Source organism: Rutidosis leptorrhynchoides, chromosome 10, assembly GCF_046630445.1.
Source record: "Rutidosis leptorrhynchoides isolate AG116_Rl617_1_P2 chromosome 10, CSIRO_AGI_Rlap_v1, whole genome shotgun sequence".
In the NCBI taxonomy this organism is placed as follows: Eukaryota; Viridiplantae; Streptophyta; class Magnoliopsida; order Asterales; family Asteraceae; genus Rutidosis; species Rutidosis leptorrhynchoides.
Window position 1 is genome coordinate 30043266 of NC_092342.1, and position 20008 is coordinate 30063273.

Sequence of the window (20008 nt, forward strand, 5' to 3'; positions counted from 1 at the left end):
GGACAATACAAATGCTTGAAGATATGCTACGAGCATGTGTTATTGATTTCGGAAACAGTTGGGATCGACATCTACCGTTAGCAGAATTTTCCTACAACAACAGCTACCATTCAAGCATTGAGATGGCGCCGTTTGAAGCACTTTATGGTAGAAAGTGCAGGTCTCCGATTTTTTGGAGTGTAGTGGGGGATAGACAGATTACGGGTCCAGAGATTATACAAGAAACTACCGAGAAGATCATCCAAATTCAACAACGGTTGAAAACCGCCCAAAGTCGACAAAAGAGCTACGCTGACATTAAAAGAAAAGATATAGAATTTGAAATTGGAGAGATGGTCATGCTTAAAGTTGCACCTTGGAAAGGCGTTGTTCGATTTGGTAAACGAGGGAAATTAAATCCAAGGTATATTGGACCATTCAAGATTATTGATCGTGTCGGACCAGTAGCTTACCGACTTGAGTTACCTCAACAACTCGCGGCTGTACATAACACTTTCCACGTCTCGAATTTGAAGAAATGTTTTGCTAAAGAAGATCTCACTATTCCGTTAGATGAAATCCAAATCAACGAAAAACTTCAATTCATCGAAGAACCCGTCGAAATAATGGATCGTGAGGTTAAAAGACTTAAGCAAAACAAGATACCAATTGTTAAGGTTTGATGGAATGCTCGTAGAGGACCCGAGTTCACCTGGGAGCGTGAAGATCAGATGAAGAAGAAATACCCGCATCTATTTCCAGAAGATTCGTCAACACCTTCAACAGGTTAAAATTTCGGGACGAAATTTATTTAACGGGTAGGTACTGTAGTGACCCGAACTTTTCCATGTTTGTATATATTAATTGAGATTGATATTTACATGATTAAATGTTTCCAACATGTTAAGAAATCAAACTTTTTAAGACTTGATTAATTGAAATATGTTTCATATAGACAATTGACCACCCAAGTTGACCGGTGATTCACGAACGTTAAAACTTGTAAAAACTATATGATGACATATATATGGATATATATATATATAGTTAACATGATACTTTGATAAGTAAACATATCATTAAGTATATTAACAATGAACTACATATGTAAAAACAAGACTACTAACTTAATGATTTTTAAACGAGACATATATGTAACGATTATCGTTGTAAAGACATTTAATGTATATATATCATATTAAGAGATATTCATACATGATAATATCATGATAATATAATAATTTAAAATCTCATTTGATATTATAAACATTGGGTTAACAACATTTAACAAGATCGTTAACCTAAAGGTTTCAAAACAACACTTACATGTAACGACTAACGATGACTTAACGACTCAGTTAAAATGTATATACATGTAGTGTTTTAATATGTATTTATACACTTTTGAAAGAATTCAATACACTTATCAAAATACTTCTACTTAACAAAAATGCTTACAATTACATCCTCGTTCAGTTTCATCAACAATTCTACTCGTATGCACCCGTATTCGTACTCGTACAATACACAGCTTTTAGATGTATGTACTATTGGTATATACACTCCAATGATAAGCTCTTAGCAGCCCATGTGAGTCACCTAACACATGTGGGAACCATCATTTGGCAACTAGTATAAAATATCTCATAAAATTACAAAAATATGAGTAATCATTCATGACTTATTTACATGAAAACAAAATTTCATATCCTTTATATCTAATCCATACACCAACGACCAAAAACACCTACAAACACTTTCATTCTTCAATTTTCTTCATCTAATTGATCTCTCTCAAGTTCTATCTTCAAGTTCTAAGTGTTCTTCATAAATTCTACAAGTTCTAGTTACATAAAATCAAGAATACTTTCAAGTTTGCTAGCTCACTTCCAATCTTGTAAGGTGATCATCCAACCTCAAGAAATCTTTGTTTCTTACAGTAGGTTATCATTCTAATACAAGGTAATAATCATATTCAAACTTTGGTTCAATTTCTATAACTATAACAATCTTATTTCAAGTGATGATCTTACTTGAACTTGTTTTCGTGTCATGATTCTGCTTCAAGAACTTCGAGCCATCCAAGGATCCGTTGAAGCTAGATCCATTTTTCTCTTTTCCAGTAGGTTTATCCAAGGAACTTAAGGTAGTAATGATGTTCATAACATCATTCGATTCATACATATAAAGCTATCTTATTCGAAGGTTTAAACTTGTAATCACTAGAACATAGTTTAGTTAATTCTAAACTTGTTCGCAAACAAAAGTTAATCCTTCTAAATTGACTTTTAAAATCAACTAAACACATGTTATATATCTATATGATATGCTAACTTAATGATTTAAAACCTGGAAACACGAAAAACACCGTAAAACCGGATTTACGCCGTCGTAGTAACACCGCGGGCTGTTTTGGGTTAGTTAATTAAAAACTATGATAAACTTTGATTTAAAAGTTTTTATTCTGAGAAAATGATTTTTATTATGAACATGAAACTATATCCAAAAATTATGGTTAAACTCAAAGTGGAAGTATGTTTTCTAAAATGGTCATCTAGATGTCGTTCTTTCGACTGAAATGACTACCTTTACAAAAACGACTTGTAACTTATTTTTCCGACTATAAACCTATACTTTTTCTGTTTAGATTCATAAAATAGAGTTCAATATAAAACCATAGCAATTTGATTCACTCAAAACGGATTTAAAATGAAGAAGTTATGGGTAAAACAAGATTGGATAATTTTTCTCATTTTAGCTACGTGAAAATTGGTAACAAATCTATTCCAACCATAACTTAATCAACTTGTATTGTATATTATGTAATCTTGAGATACCATAGACACGTATACAATGTTTCGACCTATCATGTCGACACATCTATATATATTTCGGAACAACCATAGACACTCTATATGTGAATGTTGGAGTTAGCTATACAGGGTTGAGGTTGATTCCAAAATATATATAGTTTGAGTTGTGATCAATACTGAGATACGTATGCACTGGGTCATGGATTGATTCAAGATAATATTTATCGATTTATTTCTGTACAACTAACTGTGGACAACTAGTTGTAGGTTACTAACGAGGACAGCTGACTTAATAAACTTAAAACATCAAAATATATTAAGAGTGTTGTAAATATATTTTGAACATACTTTGATATATATGTATATATTGTTATAGGTTCGTGAATCAACCAATGGCCAAGTCTTACTTCCCGACGAAGTAAAAATCTGTGAAAGTGAGTTATAGTCCCACTTTTAAAAGCTAATATTTTTGGGATGAGAATACATGCAGGTTTTATAATTGATTTACAAAATAGACACAAGTACGTGAAACTACATTCTATGGTTGAATTATCGAAATCGAATATGCCCCTTTTTATTAAGTCTGGTAATCTAAGAATTAGGGAACAGACACCCTAATTGACGCGAATCCTAAAGATAGATCTATTGGGCCTAACAAACCCCATCCAAAGTACCGGATGCTTTAGTACTTCGAAATTTATATCATATCCGAAGGGTGTCCCGGAATGATGGGGATATTCTTATATATACATCTTGTTAATGTCGGTTACCAGGTGTTCACCATATGAATGATTTTTATCTCTATGTATGGGATGTGTATTGAAATATGAAATCTTGTGGTCTATTATTATGATTTGATATATATAGGTTAAACCTATAACTCACCAACATTTTTGTTGACGTTTTAAGCATGTTTATTCTCAGGTGATTATTAAGAGCTTCCGCTGTCGCATACTTAAATAAGGACAAGATTTGGAGTCCATGCTTGTATGATATTATGTAAAAACTGCATTCAAGAAACTTATTTTGTTGTAACATATTTGTATTGTAAACCATTATGTAATGGTCGTGTGTAAACAGGATATTTTAGATTATCATTATTTGATAATCTACGTAAAGCTTTTTAAAACCTTTATCTATGAAATAAAGGTTATGGTTTGTTTTAAAAATGAATGCAGTCTTTGAAAAACGTCTCATATAGAGGTCAAATCCTCGCAATGAAATCAATTAATATGGAATGTTTTTAATCAATAAGAACGGGACATTTCATGTTAAACCTATGAACTTCACTCAATCTTTTTGGTTGACACTTTAGCATGTTTTGTCTCAGGTGCTGTTTGATTCAAGCTTTCTTATCTACTACTTATGTGATGCTACTTGGACTTAGGATCAAGAGGTATCGCATTTATTACTTCGGCATATGAACAATTACTTTATCGTTATTTCCATTATTGTAACGACATTTCATTTTCCGCTAAGTACTCAATAAAGTTAAATTTTCTCATTTAGTATTGTTCTCGTATTATAATATGTTGGTTTATTTGATATTAGTAACGTTTCTTCCAGACCCTATTGGGTGGACGTTACAGATTGGTATCAGAGCATAACCAGGCTGTTATAGAGAACCAGGATTGCATTTTTATGTGTGCCTTACTTGCTAGCTAGGGTGCCTTAGCAATCTAGGAAACTATAACCTTTCCTGCCTTAGACTTAAAGCATTTAGAATTGCCTTATAATCTTAACAATCATGCTTTACCAAACTTGACTTAAAGATTCTAATCAAAGTCTCTTTCCTAATGTAGGACTACAACTTTCCTTGACCATAGTGCCTTTAATTGTTGCCTTTAACTGTTAAATGCTACACTATACTTTAGAAACTTTACTTATCTTGGAATGCCAAGCTAATCTAAGAACTCTGCTCACTTTCCTGAGTACTATCCAATTACACCACCGCATCTAAATACGACAAAATAATTTCAGAAATTCTTGACATTCATAAGTCATCTATCATGGTTATGTGTATTACATATGTATTACATGAAATATTATCCATGATTTTGAAATTCTTATAATTGTTACTACTCACACTCAAACGTATATAACTCTCTGTTATATCACGTACCTATATTCCTTATGCCTTTATGCATCGGTTTACGAATTGAAAAATGTCATTGGGTTATCACAGTATACGAATTGAAAGTCTTTAATCAAAAGATTATTAGATTACATGCTTATCACTTTATGATCTCGACACGTCATACTGCCATTATTAAAGTAAAGACACATCATATCTTATTATATCTTATCGTATCTATCCTAATAGATTTTGTCTAACACTTTTCCTAAATTCCCTCCATAAATTACGGAAATCTTTTTGCTATATACACGTATTCGAGGAGACGAATATATCATCCAGTATTCAAAACTAATCTCATATCAAAAACCCTAATTCCAAACACATAATATGGATTCCTCGAACTCTTTGAGCTCTAATGGCAGCGTAACCGGAATGAACCAACCAATCAGCCATCATCTATTTTGGATGAATTGGGGATGGGTTCGTAGTAAACTTAATCAATGGAGACAAGAAGAAGGTGATCCCTTCCACCAACCGAATTCACCTCTTGGTGAAGAACCTGAAGCACTTACTGGCGAACCCATTCGGAACACTATTTTCACCCTCATTTCCAGGATATCCAGTCACGAATATATAATATCTAAAATTTTAGATCTTATTCATCCACTTGTCCGAACCGCCAATCATCCTGGAATAATAGAAGAAGTCAACGAGCTTCGCGCTCGAGTAGTGGCTCTGGAGAATATGGTGCGAAACTTACGAACACCAGCACCAGCACCAGCAGCATAACCAGTACCACCAGTACCATCGGCATCACCACCAACATCACCAGCTTCACCAACGAAAACATCCGCATTCCACGCCTCAACATCACACTCAGTACCTCAAACATCAACATCATACGCCCCATAGATACCAAGGAATATTAGTAATAATGAGTTAAGATGTATTGACTCATTCTTCCTGAAGAATTACATATGTATACTTTATATATATGGATTGGAACAATAATAAATCTTTTCATACTAAGCTATTACGTGTAAATCTTAACTAGTATGTACTACTTGATTAATTCATATCATTAATATGCTATGATGTACATCCTTCGTTAATGACTTAACAATCGTTAATCACTGCTTCAACACAATAAACTCCATTTCATAATAAACCAAGTATATTACTCAAATACATGATTGATTGTATACTTTCATTTTCGATGTACTCGAAACTTTCTAGAAAACATCATTCGTGCCTTATGAATTTCACAAGAATTCCACGAGCACCAACATCATATACTGAGGTATATCAATAATAATGAACGATGAAGTATTGATTCATAACTTCATTAGCGAAATATTTCGCGACAATTATGAAATCTCTAAGGTTTTGGAGATTATTTATTCTCGTTTCAACCGCAAATCAAATGAGTTTAATATTATATTAACTCATTAAATCTATATTATATCTGAAGAATACATATATGAACGTATATCTTCTCTTTTGTACAAACTGTTAATTGTGAAAATATTTTAATGGATAGGTAATACCCGAGAAATATTTATATCTCACATTAATATGTTACATTGTACATTCTTCAAATTCTGATTCAATAATCAGTAACTATACTACTTACATCCACATATGTATCCGCGCACCAAAGAACAACCATTTTCATTCAAATCAAATTACATATTCTGAATTTGACATATCAGAATTCAAGTAAAGCTATAGCAGATGTTATCTTCCTAAAGATCACTACATTCATGAATTATATTCATTCGTATTCTATGATGAATTATCACATCAAACCACCAAAATTATCATTCATTACTTTTGAAATCAACAACGCCTATTCGTCAACCATTAGATCCATTGACGATTACAATCAGCGGTTAATCATCTAAAAATAAAATTTCTTGAAACCATCTCGGGTTTTCAATCAATGATTCAGATTCGTTAACCTTGAGAATGCTGACGAAGCAGCAAATGCTATAGATGTTCTTAAGGGCTAACAGTTTGATAATAAAGAATGGTACGTTGGAAAAGCCCAAAAGAAAATTTGGAACTGAAAAACGGATTGAGCTAACCATGGAGGAGACCAAGGAAAAACATAAGGGCCAAACCCTATATTCAAAGAATCCAGGAAATTCTGAATCCGGTGAAATCTTTAGAGAATATCTTGCTCCAAAGTCATGTTAAAAGCTTGCGGAAAATTTTTCTTCATCAACTTTCGAACTTAGAAATTCCAAAATATCATCATATATATCCTCTATATTTCGGAAGATATCTTCATAACGATTCATGTCCGCAATTAAGTATCTCTTTGCGATATCTTTATAAAGGAAACTGTTTTAGTTTCTATATTCTGTAAAATTCGAGTTTAAATTATAAATGCTTTGAAGAAGTGATTGGGAATTGAAGCATGAGTTAATATAATATAATGACGTCAGGCCAACGTGATTATATTACAGTAAGTCATGCTCAGTTTTTAATGGAAGATGATGATTCATAGATTTTATAATCATCATTTGCCATGTTACACGACTCTTACATTCTATTTAACCTCTAAACATATCAAGAAAATATTTTTCTTGATGATTCGGTCTTTTTCGGATATTCTGGTAATATGACAAATCAAATCGTGCTATTACCTTTCCTTTCTACTTTATATATTATGATCATTCAAAACTTCATACCTATGAATTCTGGACCATTACTCGCTTGACTTGAAGTCGGGAAGAAGAAACAAAAACATAAAGCTCCGACATATAAGGGAAAATATAAAGCCCGATAACGACTCCGAAATTACAAACCGTGTATATCAATGCGTATAGCAATATAAAGACACGGGATAATTAAAAACACTATAACCCCAAGAGCATAGAAGAAGTAAACAGATTCCTCTGGCGGTAAAAGAAAAAGAAGAATGACTGCATAGATGGTCAATATAATAACCAGGATCAGAACTGGATTTAGCATTTTCTTAATCTTTTGGAAGTTTGAATTGAGAAAGAAAGTATAGAAGTGGTGAAGATAATGAAACGGAAGAAGCTAATTTATAGCAAAATTCCAAACACATCAATCGAGGCAAATCACCGCATTTAATCAAACAAATCTCAAAATTTCGTAAATACCGGAGAATCAAATCTTATAGATTACGAAGATTTCCTTTAATTCCTTGAATTCCGGAAATCAATCGTGACTACGTCAAAAGTTAAGGCGAACATTTAATTTTCTCATTTCACTCTTTTATGATAGCTTCGTTTATACTCTTCCTATAAACGAATCGTTTTATCCATATTATTCAATAGTGATAAAACTTTATTTTTCAACTTATATTCATCATTAAAATATTCTTGTTGTAAACAATGAAGATCTCTATCAAATTTCATGACTGTGATTTTCACGAACTCCTCTCTGTTTGTCTGCCCTAATATTGTGGCATAAAATGCTCAAGGTTTTAAATGAGCTCAATACCATTCATAACACATTTCATGTATCCAATTTACTGAAATGACTTGTATAACATCATCATTTTGAATGATCTTCGCATTAATGATAAAATGCACTTCGTTGAAGAACCTATAGAAATCATGGAAGGAGAGGTCAAACAAACGCGTAAAAGCAACATACCTATCATTAAAGTCTGTTGGAATTCGCGTAGAGGCCCCGAATATACCTGGGAACGCAAAGACCATATGAAACGGAAATATCCCCATCTCTTCTCAACTGCTGATGCATCCGAGAAGTCTACCTAAAACTTCGGGACGAAGTTTTTATTAACGGGGAGGTACTATAACAACCCTCACTTTTTGACTTCTGAAATTACTGAAATGACCCTAGGGTTTACTGTCTGACTATACGTATTAATTATTTAAGGGTTGTTATATACACAATCAATTTAACGTTGACCAAATAATAAACTTTTATTCGACACTCACTACTAATTAAAATTTATGCATTTCAATAATATTATTTATAACTATTAATCTATAAGTAATAAATAAAAAGTGACATTTATATAAATAATAAAACAATTGGGAACTAAATAAAAATAAATACAAGTCATGAATTAGTAAAAAGAAAATAATACTTATCATGTAGTAAATTTAAAAATAATAATAAACATAATAATAATAATAATAATAGTTATAATAATGAGACTAGAGAATCTTAAACAATTACATCCTTATGTTGACTAAAAATAAAGTATAAACTAGTACATCCTTATGTTGACTAATTATAAACTAGTACCACCTTTTGTTGACTAAAAATTATAAAACAAAATAAAATCATTAATTAGAACATCCTTATGTTGACTAACACTCTAATACTTGCACTATATAAACACTCCTAGACTCCTAGTTTCTCATTCACAAATCACACCAAAATCCTCTCTCAAAAACAATCTCTCCCTCTCCATCTCTTGTGGTATTCGGATCTTCGAGCTTGTTCTTCGTGTTCTTCAAGAATCTTCAAGGAGTTCTTCAAGATTTTTAAGGCTTTGATCTTCCATCTTCATCGTGCTCATCTTTTCTTTGTTAATTATCTTGAATCTTCAAAGGTATAACATAAACCCTAAACTATTTACATAAACTTTAATCTTTGTTAATTCATATTCATATTATAAACTTGTTATTCATAAGTATATACATAAACACTCCTAGATTTATATATACATATATACATGGTAAAAAAATTTTTTTTTTTATGTATATATACGAATTATATATACATATACATATTAAAACCTTAAACCCTAATACTACTTATACTAGTACTTAACATGTATACACTATTACTATTACTAGCACCTATAACCTGCTACTTATATTGTAGCACAAAAACATTTTGGGATATGTATTAGAGATGTATAGATCTTCGAACTTTCTTGACGAATGGTTTCTACGAGATTCTAGGCAGAGGGTTTGGATTTCCAATTTAAAGGGTCCTATGGCTCAAGCCCCTAGATCTAAATTAGCCATTCGAAGGGAAAGGGGTGATTGGAAGCTTATCTAATACGACAGGTATCCTAAAATGAAAAACACTCATAAAAGTAGAAACTCTCTAGTCATAGAAACTTAGTAAAATAAGAAACTTTCTAAAAATGGAAACTTTATAAAAATAGTAACTTACTAGGAATAGAAACTTAGTAAAACAAACTATACTTAAACACATACTTAAACTTAAACATGGGCAAAACACTTAACTACTCTTAAATGTCAATAGGTTGACTTTCCTGCTCACTCGTTCAACTCTTTATTCCGAGGAATAACTCTCTCTCTACTTACTAAGGTGACTTTCATAGCCCCACTCTTATTGCTATAGCACTTTTTATACTTACTGGGGTGAGACACATGCTGCTTTTATACTTTAAACAACTTAGACACAAGTACGAACCTAAACTGTACTATGACTAGCTTATGCTACTAAGACCCCACAGTGATATTTTTTAATTGCTTTCAGGATAAGGCATTCTTAATTATTGGGGGTAGGCCTATCGGGAGTAACGTCCCCGATACATTTGACCGTGATGTGTTTGTATTACTTAATAATGATTTAAACATGGTGATAAGGTACTGCCAACTTATCATCGGGGCAACAAAATAAACGTTTAGTCTAAAATATCACGAATCAGTACTACTTTTGGATCTGCGAGATCTACTTTTTGATCCTGCGGGAGATCAACTTTACAACTAAATCTTGTGGTCTAAAAACAACGATAACTACTTTTGTTAAACCTATGAACTTCACTCAATCTTTTTAGTTGACACTTTAGCATTTTTTGTCTCAGGTGCTGTTTGATTCAAGCTTTCTTATCTACTACTTATGTGATGCTACTTGGACTTAGGATCAAGAGATATCGCATTTATTACTTCTGCATATGAACAATTACTTTATCGTTATTTCCATTATTGTAACGACATTTCATTTTCTGCTGCGTACTCAATAAAGTTAAATTTTCTCATTTAGTATTGTTCTCGTATTATAATATGTTGGTTTATTTGATATTAGTAACGTTTCTTCCAGACCCTATTGGGAGGACGTTACAGATTTTATCACCAAACTACCAAAGACGGTGGGCAGTTATGATACTATTTGGGTTATTGTTGACCGTCTCACCAAATTCGCGCACTTCCTAGCCATGAAGGAAACCGACAAAATGGAGAAACTTGCACAACTTTACATTAAAGAGATCGTCGCCCGTCACGGTGTACCCTTATCGATTATTTTTGACCGAGATGGCCGTTTTGTTTCTAGATTTTGGCGTACTTTACAAGAAGCGTTGGGAACGCGTTTAGACATGAGCACCGCATATCATCCACAAACTGACGAACAAAGCGAACGCACAATTCAAACTTTGGAAGACATGCTACGAGCTTGCGTTATCGATTTCGGAAAAGCTTGGGATAAGCACTTACCTCTCGCCGAATTCTCCTACAATAATAGTTATCATGCGAGTATTAAAGCCGCACCTTTTGAAGCGTTATATGGCCGAAAATGTCGTTCTCCTCTTTGTTGGGCCGAAGTAGGCGACACACAAATCACCGAACCTGAACTCATTCATGAAACAACCGAGAAGATGGCCCGAAGTCGTCAAAAGAGCTATACCGACAAAAGACGCAACGACCTCAAATTTCAAGTCGGTGACCGCGTAATGTTAAAAGTCGCGCCTTGGAAAGGTGTAATCCATTTTGGGAAACGTGGGAAGCTAAATCCGCGGTATATTGGTCCTTTCGAAATCTTAGAGCATGTTGGAACCGTTGCTTATCATTTAGATCTTCCGCCTCAATTGAGCTCCGTTCATCCTACTTTCCATGTGTCAAACTTGAAAAAGTGCCTTGCCGAACCCGATGTCATCATTCCCCTTGAGGAACTTACTATTGATGACAAACTTCATTTCATAGAAGAACCGGTTGAAATTGTAGACACCTCCGTCAAAACGCTAAAACAAAGCCGAATCCCGATTGTTAAGGTCCGTTGGAACGCCAAAAGAGGACCCGAATTTACTTGGGAAAGGCAAGATCAAATGCAAAGGAAATACCCTCATTTATTCGTGGACTCGGAAATGCAAGATTTCGAGGAAGAAACAACGACTACTACACCTACTTAAATTTCGGGACGAAATTTCTTTTAAGGAGTAGGTAATGTAACATCCCGCCTTTTTCCGTTTACTTTCCGTTTAACTATTTTAAAGTCTGTTATATAATTATAACATTCTCCGTTAATACGCGTTTTAAAAATATTTCGTTTAGGTAATTCACGCACCCGATTTAAACTCGAAGGACTAAAGTCGCCAAAGGGTCAAACTAGTGACTAGGTCAACTAGTCAACCCTTCTCCTCCATCCACTCATTCATCCTCCCTTTTTCTACTTTTGATACTTTCAAATTCTCTCAACTCTCAAGCAAAGAATCATCATGTGATGACCCGGAAATTTCTGACCAAATTTAAAGTTAATCTTTGTATGATTAACATTTCCGACACGATAAGCAAAGTCTGTAATATTGATTCTCAAAATTTTTGAACTAATGTTATATATTCAGTTAACCTTTGACTATTGACCAACGATTCATGAACATCTATTTGAAAATATATATATATATATATATATATATATATATATATATATATATATATATATATATATATATATATATATATATATATATATAAATTGGAATATTAATTATTCATAAATAACTTGCAATGTGTATTTAAAAACTGATTTATGTATATTAAAAAGATATATACATATATATAATTTCAAGTTATTTAGTAAACAATAGTAACATTCGTTTATTGATTCGATTGATATTTAGATAAGTTAACTAAAGCGTTTAAGATGAACCAGTAAAACACTAATTTGCTACAGTATTTTCAAATTGCTACAGTACCCAAAATGCTATAGTGTTTTTGAAAATCACTATTTGCTACAGTGAAATTGAATTGCTACAGTAACTTTGCTACAGTAAACACTATTTCAAAATGAAAATGTATGTATTATATGTTAACAAATAGCGAGACGATGATTTATAGAAGTAAATGACCAAAACACTCAAATGTATAAGTTATACCTCGAGTGGTATAGTTTATGGATGATTTAAGACTATATTTTGACAAAGGTACGATTTACGAAACGTAAAGTATAAGTTTTCTCAGTATACGATAGGACGTTCGAAAAACCGGAACCGGGACATAAGTCAAGTGATGACGTACGACTTATCGGAATAAAAATTACAAGTCAACTATGCACGTGAATTTAATATAATATATAATTAATTATATAAATTATATATTATAAATATAATATAAATAAATATGTCGACAAGAGTCATGACAAAATCATATGTGAGCTGGAAAAGCTTCCCATGCGATCGCATGGCAATTACACTGTCCAGCCATGCGATCGCATGGCAACCCTGGACAAGCCACATCTATAAAAGCCGATCATTTCTGGTTCTGAATTCATTTAAATTACTCCGTAAGTATTTATTTTATTTATATTATTATTATTATTATTATTATTATTATTATTATTATTATTATTATTATTATTATTATTATTATTATTATTATTATTAATCTTATTATTAATCTTATTATTATTATTATTATTATTATTATTATTATTATTATTATTATTATTATTATTATTATTATTATTATTATTATTATTATTATTATTATTATTATTATTATTATTATTATTCCTAATATTATTAGTAATATTAGTGTTATTAGTAATATTATACATAAAATACTACGACGAGGTCTTGAGCGTGTCACTTTCAAAATGGTTTTCAAGCGGGATAGAACTAAGGAAATTATGGGTTATTGCCAAGGAGGTTATGGGTAATGTTCGGGGGTATATTTGTGAATCAAACCTAGTGTTTATCATCTCTGTTACTTCTACGTACTATCCTACAATATTGAATCTCAATATTGATACGTAAGCACTCATATTTTATCTTTTATATATTAATTGTGTATCCATGTCTAGTGTTCAAGTATATATATTTATACATACGTGTATGCTAAATTTCGTCGTTAAACAGTTTATAATAGATCACGAATTAAATACATATATTACTGGTAAAAGGTATATGATATACATGTTTTTGGAAAGCTGGTGAAAAATCAATAACTTTTCATTTAGATATCGAATAGTTTCGATGAACGGATTAAAAGATATGATCAACTGAATTATAATTGACGTTAATTGGAATTGCTTTTGAATCTGCAATTAATATTTAAACAACTTGGTTGTAAGATTGATAAATTGAATTTTTGAGTATTACCAACCAAGTAAATGAATCCTTATATAAGATACGTCTCGTTTTGTTGAACTATTGTCAAAATTGACTTTTTGAAACAACTTTGGATAACTTTTGTATGTCGATCTCGAGCATTAGGATTGTGATACACTATGACCTGACCTAACTTGATAGACATTTAATGACCAACATATGTTCTCTAGGTTGAGATCTACGGTTATTTGGTAATCCGTGTTTCGGTCACATTTTGGCGAACGACTTTATATGCTGCTAAGGTGAGTTTCATTGATCCCTTTTTAATTGCTTTTGCAATATATTTTTGGGCTGAGAATACATGCACTTTATTTTAAACGCAATGGATACAAGTACATACTTAATTCTACACTGAGTTTGAACCGAAAATCCCTTAGCTTTGGTAACTAGTAACTGCCAGTTATAAGAATTGGTGGGTGCGAGTAGTAGTATATGGATCCATAGGGCTTGATATCCCCGTCCGAGCTAGACCACTAGCCTTTTAACGGACGTATGCTATTTGAGAAGCGTACACATTGGTTTGCGTGTATTATTAAGATGATTATACAAAGGGTACAAATTATATATACGTTAAGTTTAGTTACCAGGGTGCTCAATCTTGTACAATATTTTGATAAACGTTTCTGGATGAAACAACTGAAATCTTGTGATCCACCTTTATATACAGATTATACGAAACATTAAAACTATTGACTCACCAACCTTTGTGTTGATACTTGTTAGCATGTTTATTCTCAGGTTTCCTAGAAGTCTTCCGCTGTTTGCTTAGATGTTAGACAAGCTATGTGCATGGAGTCTTACATGACATATTTTTCAAGGAAACGTTGCATTCACCAAATCATCACCATGTATCTTATTTTGACTGCATTGTCAACGAAAGTACTGTTGTAAACTATTATTTATGGTGATTTTCTATATGTAGAAATCATCAGATGTCGAAAACCTTTGATTTAAATATTCATTTATGGTGTGCCTTTTCAAAAGAATGCAATATTTACAAAACGTATCATATAGAGGTCAAATACCTCGCAATGAAATCAATGAATGACGTGTTCGTCCATATGGATTTAGAGCGATCGTCACACATCATCTATTTCAAATCGAGCAAGCATCAATCCAAACAAATTACATATTTGGAATCCTTGCATCTTCCTCTTCGATTCCATACCGATTTCATTACATTTGGGTAACTTTCTAAAATCACTATATTCTTTGTTCTTGATGTTTTTACTTATAAAAGTGTTAATTAGTATCTATGGCTCAAGTCTAACATGAATATGTGTTTGGTTTGCTCAATTTGTTGTTTTGGATAACTAGCATGAACTTATCAAATGGGTGTGTTTAATCTTGGGTTTTGGATGATTAAATGTTGTTAAATGTTGAAAGTGCATGTATTAAATGTGTTCCTAACATCACTAGCTTCAAATTGACATGTAGGTTGACATGGATTAGCTTCATAAGTAAAATTATTAAATTTGTGAATTTGGGTTAGGGTTTGATAGGAGTAAAATGAACCTTTGATGCATTGAATGCTTTGCGATGTTGTTTGTAAGTGTTTAGTTGCATTGTATGCGTAATTATCTATGAAACGGCGTATCATATGTGTGCATTTATTTCCCGAATCATAATTATGCATTTATGAAATTGAAGCATTAATGATGAGCATTAATTGATCATTTAATTTGGAATTATGATTATTGCAAATGATGTTTTTGATTGATGAAACGTGTTTAGTTGTGTTCCTTGTCAAATTACATTTCCCACGATATAAGATACGTGTCGTAAGTGTTTACGGTTTGTGAATTGTGCTAAATTGAAGATTGGATTTAGACTTCAACAATTGAAACTGACCAGGCACCAGACCATGTTAAGTGTCGCGGCGCGGCATTTGCCGTGTTTGGCTTCTGACCTACATTGTCAAATTTTGAAAAATGTTTGCTATGCTACGCACCTTCGATTCACATGTAACTTGTTCTAACATGCTTATATATGAATAAAAACCTCAGAAAAATAGTTCGGGACCCGACCCGAACGTGTTGACTTTTTCGTTGACTTTGACTTGACCAAAGTTGACTTTTGTCCAAACTTAATTAAATACTTATGTAATCATTCTAACATGATTTTATACTTGTACCTTGCATGAAACATGACAATTTGATTCACATGCTATTATAATCGAGTCGTAACGAGCCATAGGACTAATTGCACACTTTGACCAATCGTGTTTACTGTTATTGATACAACCTATTTGTTTAGGTCAAGACTAGCATTCGTTCTTGCACACGTTACTTTGTGAAGTACCTTATTTTACTCGTGCACTTAAGGTGAGATCATAGTCCAACCTTTTCAATAACTTTTACTTTAAACTATGGGATGAGAAACATATACGTATCATACTTTTATGCTTTGAACACAAGTACCAAAACAAACATTCCACGTGTGAGTTTGAACAAAAATCCTCAATTCAATTATCATTAGTTACACTTGCAGGGTGTAAACGAAAACTTATATTATGTGATCACATGGGCTTGATGAGCCTCATTCGGATGGTTCGCTACCGTTAGCGGATGAAATATATTTTCGAGTATAGTGTATGTTCTAACACTACGTAACAGGGTACAAAACAGTTAAGTCTTGATAATTGGGTGCTCGCGAACATACTTTTGGAATATAAACGATTTGGATAATCAACTATATTAAATCTTGTGGTTCAAAAACAACGTTACTAATACACCTATGATTTCACCAACATTTTTCGTTGACAGTTTTCTATATGTTTTCTCAGGTCCTTAAACGCTATGTGATACATGCTTCCTCACTCTTTTTGATACTTGCTTGGATGTCGAGTATATATGCATACATGGAGCATCTTTTGGATTACTTTCAAAATTGTGTCACATAGGTTTCATTTGTACGTTAAACATTGTAATGTAACCAGTCGTGGAACTACCTTTGTAAACTTGAAACACTTTTACATTTGAAATGAATGCAACATATTTTGGTCAAACGTCATTTTAAAGACTTATGACCACGTAACGGGACCTAAGTAGACGACGCCGTCAATGACGATTTTGTCGCGTCGCTACAATACACTTGGATCTTCGATCATATAATCAGTGGCGGAGACAGGGGGGATAGGGTGGTGCTCAGCCACCCTCAACAACCCAAGTTTGGCCATTATTATTCAGTAATATTAGTTCAAGTTATATTCCTTTGAGATGATTCAATGTTAGAGAAATACTCCGTAATTGTGATGACTTTGTTTTTTTTATTCAGTAACATACAATATATATTGGTAGTATCGTTCAAAACACATTCCTTTGTTACAATTTAAGGTTTATAAAAAAATCGAGCCCCCTTATCTTGAATTTCTGGTTCCGCCTCTGCATATAATATGTAGATTCTAAGGACTAGTCAATATGTTTGCTAAGAAAAATACTTGTTACTGCTTTATCTTGTTCAGAATAATTTTTATTTTTTATTCAGGATATCTAAAATACCCATTGATTCAAGATGTTTTTCCATATTCACAACCCATGGTAAGTAGTTGTTTTCACTTGATTCTAAAGGAGCAAATTTAAGTTTTTTTTTCTAGTTAAAACTTTTCATGCTTATCTATACTACTACTGGTTGATATTACGTAATTTTTTTTATTCTAATTATTATTATTATTATTTTTATGTAAAAACTGCTCCGTACACTGAAAATCATACTTTCTTTTATTTTACTCTTTTAAAGAACAAAAACTTTATTAATAAAAATAATAATATTATGTACAATAAAATTATATTATAATAATGAATACTATTAGTCCACGTTTGACGTGAATTAATAAAATATAGTGAAAGTTGTGACATTTGTTGTTCATTAGCATCGAGTAAAGTAAAAGGGAAAAAAATAAAAAAAATAAAAGGTAAAGTAGTGATGGAACATGATGACGTAGAGATAATTAAGAACAGTGTCAGACACCAATCATCTCATACATTCTACATTATATAGACCAAGTTGAGGAGGAATTCCGACTCTCAAAAAAAAAAATTTGATAGTTACACACACAAGGAGAGAATTAATATTCTTTGACACACGTAAGAATTCTCTCACAATCATTCTCCGTCTTATTTCTATTTCCTAACTTTAGTTCAAATCATTGTAGTAGTAGAGTAAACAAATACATATAGACGATTACGACGTACATCAAATAGGAGGCTTTTACTGATCAGTCTTTGCGATGTTAATTTAGTTTCGTAAAAGGTATTTCTTAACTCTTATTCAAGCTTGAATATATATATATATATATATATATATATATATATATATATATATATATATATATATATATATATATATATATATATATATATATATATATATATGCATATATATTAACCAAACGGTTTTGTTAACGGTTTTAGAAATAAAATGAAATCAAACCCGATCATAAAACTCATCGTTACAGTGGTTATATCCAAACATTTTAAGTCTTAAAATATATAATTTGGTAATTGGTACTTTCAAATTTTATAAAAGAAATACTCTATTATATAGTACGATTAGTTTTACTATAGAACTGTTTGAATCAATATATCAATACATATATAAATATATAAAGTGGAAGTTATACCTCTGAAGCTTACGATTCAGTGTATGATGAAGATGATATCATTATATATTCTTCACCTTCAGTTCTTTAATTAGTGACTTGTGATTGCTTGTATAAACCTTGATTATACGGAGCTCTTCGTGCTGATAACGTGTTGTAATTTAATAATTTATATCTTCTTATAATGGCATATATTCTACTAATATGAAAGAAGAAAGAAGAGTAGATTCTTATTGAAGAATGGTGTACATATCCTTACAATTGAGTGAGTATTTATAATACTAAAACTTAACTGTACATTACTCGTTTTCATCTTCAATTATAGAGTAGGTGAAATAGTAATCAATAATTCATAATTTTACTATGCAAATAACTATTCCTCTGCATGCGTTTGTAAACAGAATTATCATCCATATTTGACTTTTACTCCATATATCATAACAGTTGCACAGTTGTTGACTGATGAAGAAATTATTGAAAGCGTAATTGAAATTAATAAAGATGATATCGATAAAGAAGATGATGAAAGTTCTACAATGGAGCCCCCTTCGCGAAACGAAGCTATTAAAGCGGCAATCACATTGAATAATTTCTTGTTGAGCTATGAGAAAACAACACCAGCAGTTCTTACCATGCTAATGAAAATTAGAGACGAGATTCAAGGGGAAATTGATTTCAACAAAAAACAAAAGACAATTGAGTCACTTTTCAAGAAACATTCATAAATCATTCATGTAATATGCTATATACTGTATAAGAAATTAATAATTTATATTTTATATGGGGTCTACAGAAATTATCAAAATTGTATTATCTTATAATTTTAGCGAATTATTAATTTAGCACCCTATCCCCGAGTCGGAACCGGCAAAAAATATTATCTTAGAGAGTTTATTAAATAATCGAGTATTAATTTATCGAGTTTCTAATGTATGTTTAAAGCAATTTCGCTTCATACAAGTTTACTACTGCATATTGATGCATACAAAGTAATATCATTATAAGCCTACCCATATCACTTTCTACTAACATACAATGTATATTATTGGCTTTATGTTAATCTTTTGATGCGTAAAAGTCAATCATTTGACACACTTGTAAATTGAATTAAGCAAAAAAGTGTGTATTTTTGAACTAAAGTTGTCTTACAAAATCGTTACCTTGCACACGGATGTTATAACTTTAATATATCATACAACACGAATGTTTGTTTTGTATGCTTGTTGTGA

The 20008-nt window shown here is 31.8% G+C and overlaps 1 pseudogene; it reads left to right on the forward strand.

The window, feature by feature from the left end:
• Window positions 1-19504, forward strand: part of LOC139870162 (ARS-binding protein 1-like) — a 77120-nt pseudogene extending 57616 nt beyond the window's left edge.
• Window positions 19505-20008: the final 504 nt, after the last annotated feature.